This window comes from Bidens hawaiensis, unplaced genomic scaffold (genome assembly GCF_021521415.1).
Source record: "Bidens hawaiensis isolate Kalapana, Puna unplaced genomic scaffold, B.hawaiensis_p1.1 tig00067836_1, whole genome shotgun sequence".
NCBI classification, from domain to species: Eukaryota; Viridiplantae; Streptophyta; class Magnoliopsida; order Asterales; family Asteraceae; genus Bidens; species Bidens hawaiensis.
Window position 1 is genome coordinate 1 of NW_027502029.1, and position 10,447 is coordinate 10,447.

Below are 10,447 nucleotides of genomic sequence, written 5' to 3' on the forward strand. Positions count from 1 at the left end.
GTTATCTATAGTTATTTAATGAACAATACATTTTTACATCTAAAATCCTACTAACGTTCCACTTGTAAGTTGTTTTTTTTTTAAATATAGAACAAAGGATATAATAAAAAAAAATAAAAATAAAAAACAAGATGATAGTTAGAAAAGGCTAAACAAACATAAAGAAAAACATACTTATATGAAGAGAAATAGGTTGCACTTACAAGGATTTGAACCGTTACTTCAGTTTAGACGGACTACATCATACAACCACTAGGTCATGGGTGTTCGAGGAGTGATTAAAATAGTTTTATATATATAGTGGGATGACCCAACTTTACCTATAACTGACCTGCGTGAAGGTTGGCCGTTTTTTGTGTTTATGCGGGTTTTGCCGCCTTCCACACGCAACGACTTACTTCCCCACTTATGTATACGGTGAAGACCGGCATATCAGTGTGGAAAGTTCATAAGTATAAATGTAAGATTATCAGCGTCAATGTGATAAGGAGAATCATTTCCATTAGAAATGGCTCTGGGCCTTTTCTTTTACAAGTTTGGAATTGATCTACATGCACTGTGTAATTGAGCTCCCTTCCATGTTGTTTGGATGGGAGTGCCATCGAGCCGATATGCACTTGGTTCGGAATCTCGTTGTTTACGCAGTATGTAGTCTCCAACATTTAGCTGTAGTTTCGTGTTTTTCCCAACTGGGGTTCTACACGCGTTGGCCTGCTCAGCATCCTTTTACGCCACGAGGTGTGCGAGTTCTCCATCTCTGACGAATGTCTCGATAATGTCTTTCAAGTCTATGCATTCGTCGGTGTTGTGGCCTTTTGTCCTGTGGAAGTCACAGAATTTGCTCTGATCAGCGTTGTGACGCTCTCGGATTATTGGAGCCTTTGGCCATGGGAGCCTCTCGGTGTCGAAAATCTCGGTGACGCTTTTGGTGAGCGGCGTCCACCGGGGGTTCCGGGTTCGACGACTGCCTGTTGTCCTTTCCGTCTAACCGAGGGTGCGAGCCGGATGAGGTGTCGAAGTTTACCCTTGACTGCCAAATACCTAGCTTCCTCTTTTTGTTTAGTCTGGCGGTAAGGACGTTATTTTCTCTTGTTTTCTGGGTGTAGAGGTTTGTGCTTGGGGAAGATCTCTACCCAGTTGCTTTTCCGTTTCCGCGAAGCGTTTAGCTGCTGTCATGATGGCATCCATGTGGATGGCATGCCATCTTTACCCGTTAAGGTGCGGATGAGCTCTGGGTCTTTCGCGCCCTGGATGAAAGCAGCGCGAACAAGATCTTCGCTAATACTGCCCAGACTTAGCTCTTTGAATTGAAGCGCGTGATGAAGTCTAGTAAAGACTCATCTTCCTCTCGGATGCAGTTGAGGATTGTCCATTGCTCTTCAGTGTACTTTCTTTGTTGACTGAAGTGTTGGCTGAACTTCTGTTGGAAGTCTGCCCAATCGTAGATGTGGTGGACCGGTAGACGGTCGAACCACGCTCTGGCTGCTCCAACCAACGTCATCTGGAACATATAAAACCACGTGGGTTCCGTCCAGTTGCTGACGGTTGCCCCCGCTATGAATCTGTTCAAATGATCGTCTGGGTCGGATATACCATCATAGGTGCCGATGTTGGACATCTGTTTGGCACTTCTTGGGGCGATTGCTTCCGCAATGTCCCTTGCAAACTTGGAGGTTCCCGCATTTGCAGCGGTTGGTCTGAAGGTTTTAGAGAAGTCACGTGGGTTTCCACCCGCGTTTTTTTGGTTTGAAGGATTCTCCAAAATTCCTTCTTGGTTGGAAGTCCGTTTCCTTACGCTTCCCTTTCGCCTTATGGCGAGGGTTTACGTCGGTGTCGGATTCCTCCGAATCATCGTCCAAGTACTCGCACTCATTGCTCATGTTGAGCTGTTGTCGAGTGCTTCCGAATTCGTCTGCCTGTTGGAGTGAACGTAAGCATTCATCCAACTCAGCTTGGAATTCCCTTTGACGTTTTTCCGCCCACGCTTTAACTTGTTCAAGTGTTTGGCGGGGGGACCTCGTCTGTTGTCTTTCCACCTGGGTATCAATGATCCCAGGGGAGGATTGTTTACTGCACTTGCCCCGGCCTCGGGTAATCGGGGTAGTGTTCGTAAAATTTACTGCACTTGCCCCGGCTTGGGTAACCGGGGTAGTGTTCGTAAAATGTGTGTATTCGCCGGTGTTCCCCCCAGTAGCTGGGGTTGTGGTTACCGGGGTTTCTTGGTTACTCCCTAGCCTGGGGACTGGAGTAACGTTAACCATCTTTTCGGAGGTTTTGAAAAAACTGAGAGAATTAGTTATAGCTTTTATGCACGGATGACGCCAATGAAGAAACACTAATTGACCCCGGGCAGATTACAGATAATCTGGGGGTTAAATAGATGTCTCCCACGAGGGGTTAGGTCCGGCAAAGATGGTTATTCTGATGACCTGCAAAACAGACACCGTGAGCTCGTCACTGAGAAGGGGGGTACCTCCTTGTGACCACCCTCCGGCGTGAGAATCAGACTAGATTGCTCTTGAATATAAGTGTATATTAAGAGATTGCTAGAGAAGATAAGATAATGAGATATCAGATAATGTAAGATAATGTAATGTCCATACCATTCCAAGGTGTTGGAGTATTTATAGCCGAAGGTAGGTTTCCAAGAAGGTACAGCCGGCTGAATAGTATTCCTGTTCTGCCAACTGTGGGCTACGCACATGCCATGCTGGTAGTTGGTGGGTAGGCAGCGGCTGATAGTGACCAGGCCGGCTGTGTACTATTCTTTTCCACCAACTGCAGGCTATGCACGTGCTACGACAGGTTGGTGAGTAGGCAGCGGCTAATAGTGACAGGGGTTGGTGAGTAGGCAGCGGCTGATAGTGACCAGGCCGGCTGTGTACTATTCCTTTGTCACAGTGAGCTGTCGCTGCTTTGGTCAGACCTTTTGTCCATACCTCGTCAGATACAGTACAAAGGTCCTCCAGTAGCGTACGGACTGGCTCATTTGGGCGGGAGTATTCCCGGCTTTGGGCGGGAATGTTCCCGGCTTGCTCACTCCTTCTTCAGGTGACATTACTGAATTATTTAAGAGTTAAGTGCCTTGTGCGTGTAGCCTTGCTGCGCGGGTAGCCTTCCCTGATGGCTAGTATCCGTTATTGCGGGAACAGGCGGAGTACGTCGACCATTGGGAGGCTTTTCCTGCGGGAACAGCTTGCGTACAACGCGTAAGGACGTCACGTCTCTGAGCATGGTGGGTCCTGCGGATCCAGTTGGTTTCTGCGCAGACGTCTCTCTTCAAGGTGAGTCTTGCGAGTTTAGCCCTTTGCGCAGACGTCCCTGTTGAAGTTGAGTCTTGCGGTTTCAACTGCGCAGACGTCCCTCTTTGAGGTGAGTCTTGCGGGTCCAACTGGGCTCTGCTGGGACCTACCTCTTCACACCCACATTATCACTATAAATCGTAGCATCGTGTGTTAGCTATTCTTCATAACCATAGTATCACTATTTCATCAGTGATCGGTACGTAAATTGCAACTTGCTGAATTGTACTCCATCCAACCCTGTATCACACGTACTTTCTTCTTGAAATTGCAATTTCACTCATTATACTATTAATAATATAATCTTTAAATCATTTTATTTTTTGATAATATATTTTTCTCTAATAATTTGTGTTTGTTAACTTAAAAAAAACTAAATAGAGAGTTATTCACCGGCCTAGATTTATTTTTTAATAATATATTTTCTCTAATAAGTTGTGTTTGTTAAATTAAAAAAAGCTTAGTAGACAGTTATTCACAGGCCTAGATTTATGTCTCTTAAAAATGAGAAGAGGAACTCAAATATACAAAATCAAGAGTTTTTTAGTTAGTCTGGCAAAATACTCAACTAATTCAACAAAACCAAATGAATCATAATACTTTATTTGTTGGTTACATATACCATCAAATAATTGATGTAATTTACTTTTTATCATACAGGGGACCAAAAATTAAAAATTTTGGGCTAAATGTAAATGTCAGTCTATACATGCTTATTGTCTCCAAGGTCCCATTGCTATGAAGTTGATTGTTCTTGTAGAATAAGTGTGCCAAATTCAATACTAATTTACATTTGAAATTTTTTCTTGAAATTTGGTTAAAATCAGTTTATTTGAGAGATTTTTAGATGACTTATTTCTAAAATATAAAAATTTATTATCTATTGAGAATTATATATTATTTTTCAACAACTTAATTTTGTTTAAAAAGGTTTATTGGATTTTAATAATCTCAACTAAAGGTTATTGGCCGATAATAATCCAACTGAGTTTATCGCCACTGGTATATACTCGCAAATTTATAAAAAAAATTAAATTGGCTCTCAGTGGTCCTCGTTTAAAAAAACTTATTAACAGCGTTAACTTTTTTCCGAATTTCAAATTGATTTTTTAGGGTTTTTAATCGGAAAAAAAAAATCGAGTCGATTGATGTAAAACTTTAGCTCGAAACGATACTTCAAATGTCTTAATAATTAGTGCTTCAAATCACGTATTTGAATTTTCAACCAACAAAAATCACGATCAAACATCAAATAAAGACGACCAAAACAACAAAAACCTGCACAAGATAAATATTTATTCATCGGTTATATATGCATGATTTATCTGTTCACTTCATAATCATATTGCTCAATCAACCCCAACCATTAACTACACACACATGCAACACATATGGATCAAAGATTAGAAAATCATCAAAACAGTAACTGAAATTAAATTGTTTATGCTATCACCAACACTTTTCAAACCTAAAAATCCAGGTCTACATATTAATATACAAAAATTAGTTAAAAAAAGCCAATGAAACAATTAAACAAAAGGAAAATGAAAGAACACACAACGCATGCTCAGATGTTCTACTAAAATTCCATTTTCAGATAATATGTAGACACTATCAAAAATAACAAAGTTTCAAACCAGATGCAACTAAAAACAACTTAAGATTTAATAGGAAAATTTTATTAATCTAGGCATGGAAACTCTAGGTTCCAAATCAGGTATAAAAAAATACATTAAACCAACTAAAAAATATTCTTAATTAATACGTAAACTCTTATCAAAAGTAATATTGAAATGCGCAACAACTTAATATGTTACATAACAACAGTCACACTCTCAACCGAAGACAAAGGAAAACTAAAATAAGAACAAAGATTAACGGCTAACCTCAAAACATCAATTACAAAGTAATAAAAAAGATTAGTACTACGTACAAGAGTGCCTCTAATCACAAAACTGAACCCTAACATAAAAAGCAACACATAAATCAACAGATCGGATTACTAAACCGAAAAACAATTCAATTCATCATACAGACATACACAACACAAATACTCCCCCTAATTTGAACCCTAGATTAAACAACAACACTTAGAATCGAAAAGCCTTAATTGGCCTACGCCAAGGTTGGCGGCCGATAAAAACGGCCTACGCCTTAATTCTATGATGAAGAACGCATGCAACAAATTAAAACCTATACCCACATATATAAAAGAGGTTAGTGGAATAAAATGCGTAGACACGCCACAACAAAAAAAGTGACTTAACATTTCCTAGCTCACCTAAGTGGAAAAAAACGAAAACAAAAAAGACTTAAAATCTCTTGGGCCCACCTAAGCGGAAAAAAGTTATTCAAATAAGCAAACAGGTAGAGTAATTATTGAAAAACAGTTCAATTGTAATTTGAAAAACAACATGCGTAATTTAATAACCCCGGATTGCACCTTTGGAATCCACACCCTACAACAATTCGTTTGCCTTCTTGCTCGTTCACCCACCTCCAACTAGATCCGGACAAGATGTTTTTCACCTTGTTGTGGATGATCATAGGAAACCAGTTAGACTTCCATATACCTTCCGTTTTACTAACTACTAAAAAGAATATAATAAAAATTGATAGTTATGGCATACTTAATGTAAAATAAGAGTCATAGGGGAAGGTTCATGTGCATTTTAGTCTTTAAATGAGAACGTAAGAAATAATACCAATTTATTAAAAAAACAAGAACGTAAGAAACAATACCAACTACAATACCAATCTACATAAACAATTATTTATAATAACAAAGAAAAAAAAACTAAAATTTACAACAAAATCAAGAATAACATAATAACAGCAAATACCAACAAATACTTATATCAGCAAAAGAAAAAATCTAATAATAACAACAAAATATAAATAAGCAAATACTTATAACGTCTCATAATCGAAAATTAGCAAATACAAACAAAAAATAACAGCAAACACTTATAAAAATAAGCTAATAATAACAGCAAATTAGTTCTCACTGTTTTTATATTAAGAATAAAATGTATTTGATCCGGTTTCAAGATTCATAAATTATTATCAATATCTAACACATGTGCCCTTACATCCTAACTAAAATGAACATAAAAAACTTGGTATCAGTGCCATTCAATGAACAAACCGTAGAGGATCAACAGTGACATACGACAGAAGCTCCGAATCACGCTCGAATATATCCATCTCATCTGGACTCAATGTGAATATGGCTTCAACACCACCACCCTTGACAATTTCATTCAACGCCACACGCCTCGCATTTCCATTATTCATAGCGTAAAACCATATCGGCTTCCCCCATCTGAAATCCAACTCGTACATTCCACTATTCAACAAGCAGCTTGTAGCCAGCAAGCAATCTCCTTCGACTACCAAATCCGCTAGTCGGTTTAATCCCCTCAACTGCTCATCGAATGTCTCATGCCCCTTTACACCTTTTAAAGACTCGACGTAAGCTGAGTTTATTTTCGTTATTGATTCTCTCATTGGACCCATCAAGGTTGGTAAATCCAAGTTGCTACCCGCAGGGTTACAGATTGCGCCCACTGCGTCGATAAGGTTTCCAGTGGATTCTTCGGGGAAAGCAGGCGATGCCCTTTTCCGGAGATTCACCATTGTAATTAAAACATGAGGTGTTTGAGTTCCAAATGGTCTTACATTGACAGCAGCTTTGGCCGCAGCCTTCCAAATTACAGCAGTGGTGGCTTCCATGCGAGTTGGAGGATGTGCTGAGATAGCGCTTGCAACTGGCTGCGCCTTGAGCAAAGCCAAAGCCGTGGGATCGAACACAAATCTTTTCGTACTAAGAGTTTTAGTAGTCAATAGTAACTTCGGTAATGAGTACTCTAAGCACGGATTGTTAGGAAATACCTTAGAACCTACAAAACTTGGTGACAAAGTATTTGTAGACCCTCTTGCAGTTGCTGCCCATGCTTTCATAAACGTATAATCTGTATGCGCGTCAAAGATCTTATGTGACGTATTCGTGGAAATCCCGATCCCACCACATTTGAAGATGTTCATCTGATAGTACATCGATCTCAAGTTCAAGTTAGTTGTTTATTCAAGATCTAAGATTTTTTTGTTGGATTAGGTGGTTTTACAAGAAAAAAGTTGGTTTTAAGTGGCTGACTAAATTTTGAATGCTTTTAGGTAATTTGCTATCTCATATGGCGGATTATGAGAACACATCAGCTAACTTTCCAAATTGCAGTGCAAGTCATCCAATTGTGACGTGGAATCCGCTATCTCAAATAGCGGATTATGCAAACTACCGTTTCTGGACGACGCCATTGATTGTCACTTGAAAAGTTAGCTGATGTGTCCTTATAATCCTCTATCTGAGATAGCAAATTATCTAAAAGCACTTTAATTTAGCCAGCCACCTAAACCACTTTTTTTTTATTATAAAACCACCTAATACAGCCAAAAAAAAAATCAAGATCTAAATCTTAATCAACTGCGTATAACGTAACACTATATATGATAAATTATACGGCTAAAAGTTACTTGAATACCTAGAACAAAATTTCCTTTTGAAGAGTCTGTAGTGCCAGGGCATTCAGGCAACAACCCTCTCACTCTTTCGTCGTTTGGATCCCTTAGAAAATCATGGAGTGTTTGTTTGGCTAAAGCCTCCATGTAATAGACTCCTTCGTCGTTGCACTCGATTTGCAAGGTGTCTTTAACTTTTCCAGCAATAGGATAGAATCTTGTTAAGAGTCTCAGATAAAGTCTTCTTTAGATGTTTCACTCTTGTGTTTACAACATCCATAATATTATCCTCGTTGGTATTAGGAATAAATAAGATGAAAGGGGTGTAGATATCACTCATAAACTGGTCTATAATGGAGAGGTTGAAGATTCTTAGATGATGGGGAGTCGGAGAAGACGGTTTAATGGTCTCTCTTGAAATTATATCAAGATCTACCTTCGTATTACTATCCGCCAACCTACAATAAATCAGGGGAGGCTTCGAGGGTGGGCAGTGTGGGCGTCCGGCTGGGACATGTTTTTTTTAGGATCACAAAAGTTTTAAGAAGTTCCCGATATTATGTTTATATATTTTTTAAATACTCGAAATCTTATGTTTATTGTTATTCGGTATTTCATAAGCTCATTCTAATACCATGCTTTTGTTGTATGTTATGTTTACTGCTATATCTTTAATTGCCCTTTAAAAAAAATTGTTTACATTATTTAGTTCGTTAAAACTTAAAGGACATATTTTTTCCGGCTCAGCCAGGGCACATGAATTCTCAGAGCCGTCACTGGCAATAATAATAATAGTAATAAAGCATAACCTATGCATGAGATACATGTTTAGATAGCAAAATGATCAAAGGTGTCATTTCGAACCTGTGAGCTGATTCACTAGCATTTACGATTCTCGACGTGCTATATAATTGTCCAGAATATAAATACGAAGATCGCGTTTGATGATACTGTTGAGAGTTTAGGAAACGTTGGGTTGCTTTGTGGACTGGGAACAACCACTTCATAATCTTCATTATGGCTGCTTGATGATCAGCTTAACAGGAACCTATTCTTTTAAAGGGATATGCTAAGCTGTTGTTAATTGACTTATACAGAAAAGAATTAATATTACGTTTAATATTATGCATTTCTTTAGCATAACATTCACTATATTGTGTATGATAAAAAAATACATGTCATAGCTTGTATCGAAGGCATCGTCTTTTGTCTTTACATATCTGCTGCTTAATTATTTATTAGCACGATTAATATTATTTAATATCAATCATATAATAATATTAATATTAATTTGTTTAAGAATTAGACATTAGTCACCTGCATGGCATCTATAATAAATGCTCTCTATATTTAATCTAATACTTTACCTAACTTTTATAAATGTTCTTTCTAAAAAGTATTTTTTGCCAATTACGATTTGACAGTGCCCCACTCATAAATTGCTCTTTTCATTTATTTATAAATTCTAAATTTATTAAATTTTGAATATATATCATCCTGATATGCTTATTTTTATATACAATGAACACACTTTTATACAGCTCATGAACACATTTTTATATATAGGTTCATAAAAAAGCTCATGAACACACTTTAATACATAGTTTAAAACATAGAATACACTAACAAGGCCTGAATTCTTGATATACTTTGTGATCATAAATGATTATAAGTTGAAGTATACAACTCAACTCATGAACACACTTTATGTATAGGTTCATAAAAACAACTCATGAACACACTTTTATACAAAGTTTAAAACATAAAATTGCACAGCTGATTACACCCATACCAAAAATCAATAAAAATAAGACAAAAAACAATAAAAACGAAAAATCAATAAAAAAAAAGTCTTGAAATAGGCTAAGTCGATAATGTACGAGTATTTGGGACAACTATAATTCGTAACAAGTTCATATCCAAAAACAAAATTAAAAAATTGAAATTCAAAAAAAATTATATTAAATATACACATATATATATACATACATATACATATACATATACATTAATTCCTTATCGTACAATAGGTACGCGACTTCTTTTACCTTTGATTTTAAGAAACCCTAAATCACCTTCACTACGATCTCCTATGTGTGAGCCGTCACCGGAAAAAACGGTCTCCGCTCAATCCATCTCCACAGCTCGCCGGAGCCATCAACAATCTTCGTCACCATCATCACCGTCGACAACGAACTCATCGGAAAAACGCAAAACTCGTCACAGGTTTGTTTAGTTGAATTGAAATTGAAGCCAATTGATCGGTCAATCTTTGAAATCAATTCAATTAATCATCAATTTTGAGTTCTGAATGATGGGTTTTGACATTGAACGTTTAAAATTTGGCTTGAACGTATAAAGTTTTTGCCTGAATATTTAAGGTTTGAACGTTTTAGCTGAACGTTTAAACGTGTGAAAGTTGTTTTAGCTGAAAATATTAGCTGAACGTTTAAGTTTTAACCTGAACTTTTAAAGGTTTGAATATTTTAGCTAAACATATGTCTCATACGTTTCGAATATTTTAGCTGAACATGTCACATACATAATGTATGTTAAACAGTAATTGTACTTTAACCTTCTCTTAATATACATATACATATACATACATTTAAAACTAAATATTGTAG

The 10,447-nt window shown here is 37.4% G+C and overlaps 1 pseudogene; it reads right to left on the reverse strand.

The window, feature by feature from the left end:
* Positions 1-6,437: 6,437 nt before the first annotated feature.
* Positions 6,438-8,827, reverse strand: LOC143605070 (epi-neemfruitin B 7-O-acetyltransferse L7AT-like; annotated as a pseudogene).
* Positions 8,828-10,447: the final 1,620 nt, after the last annotated feature.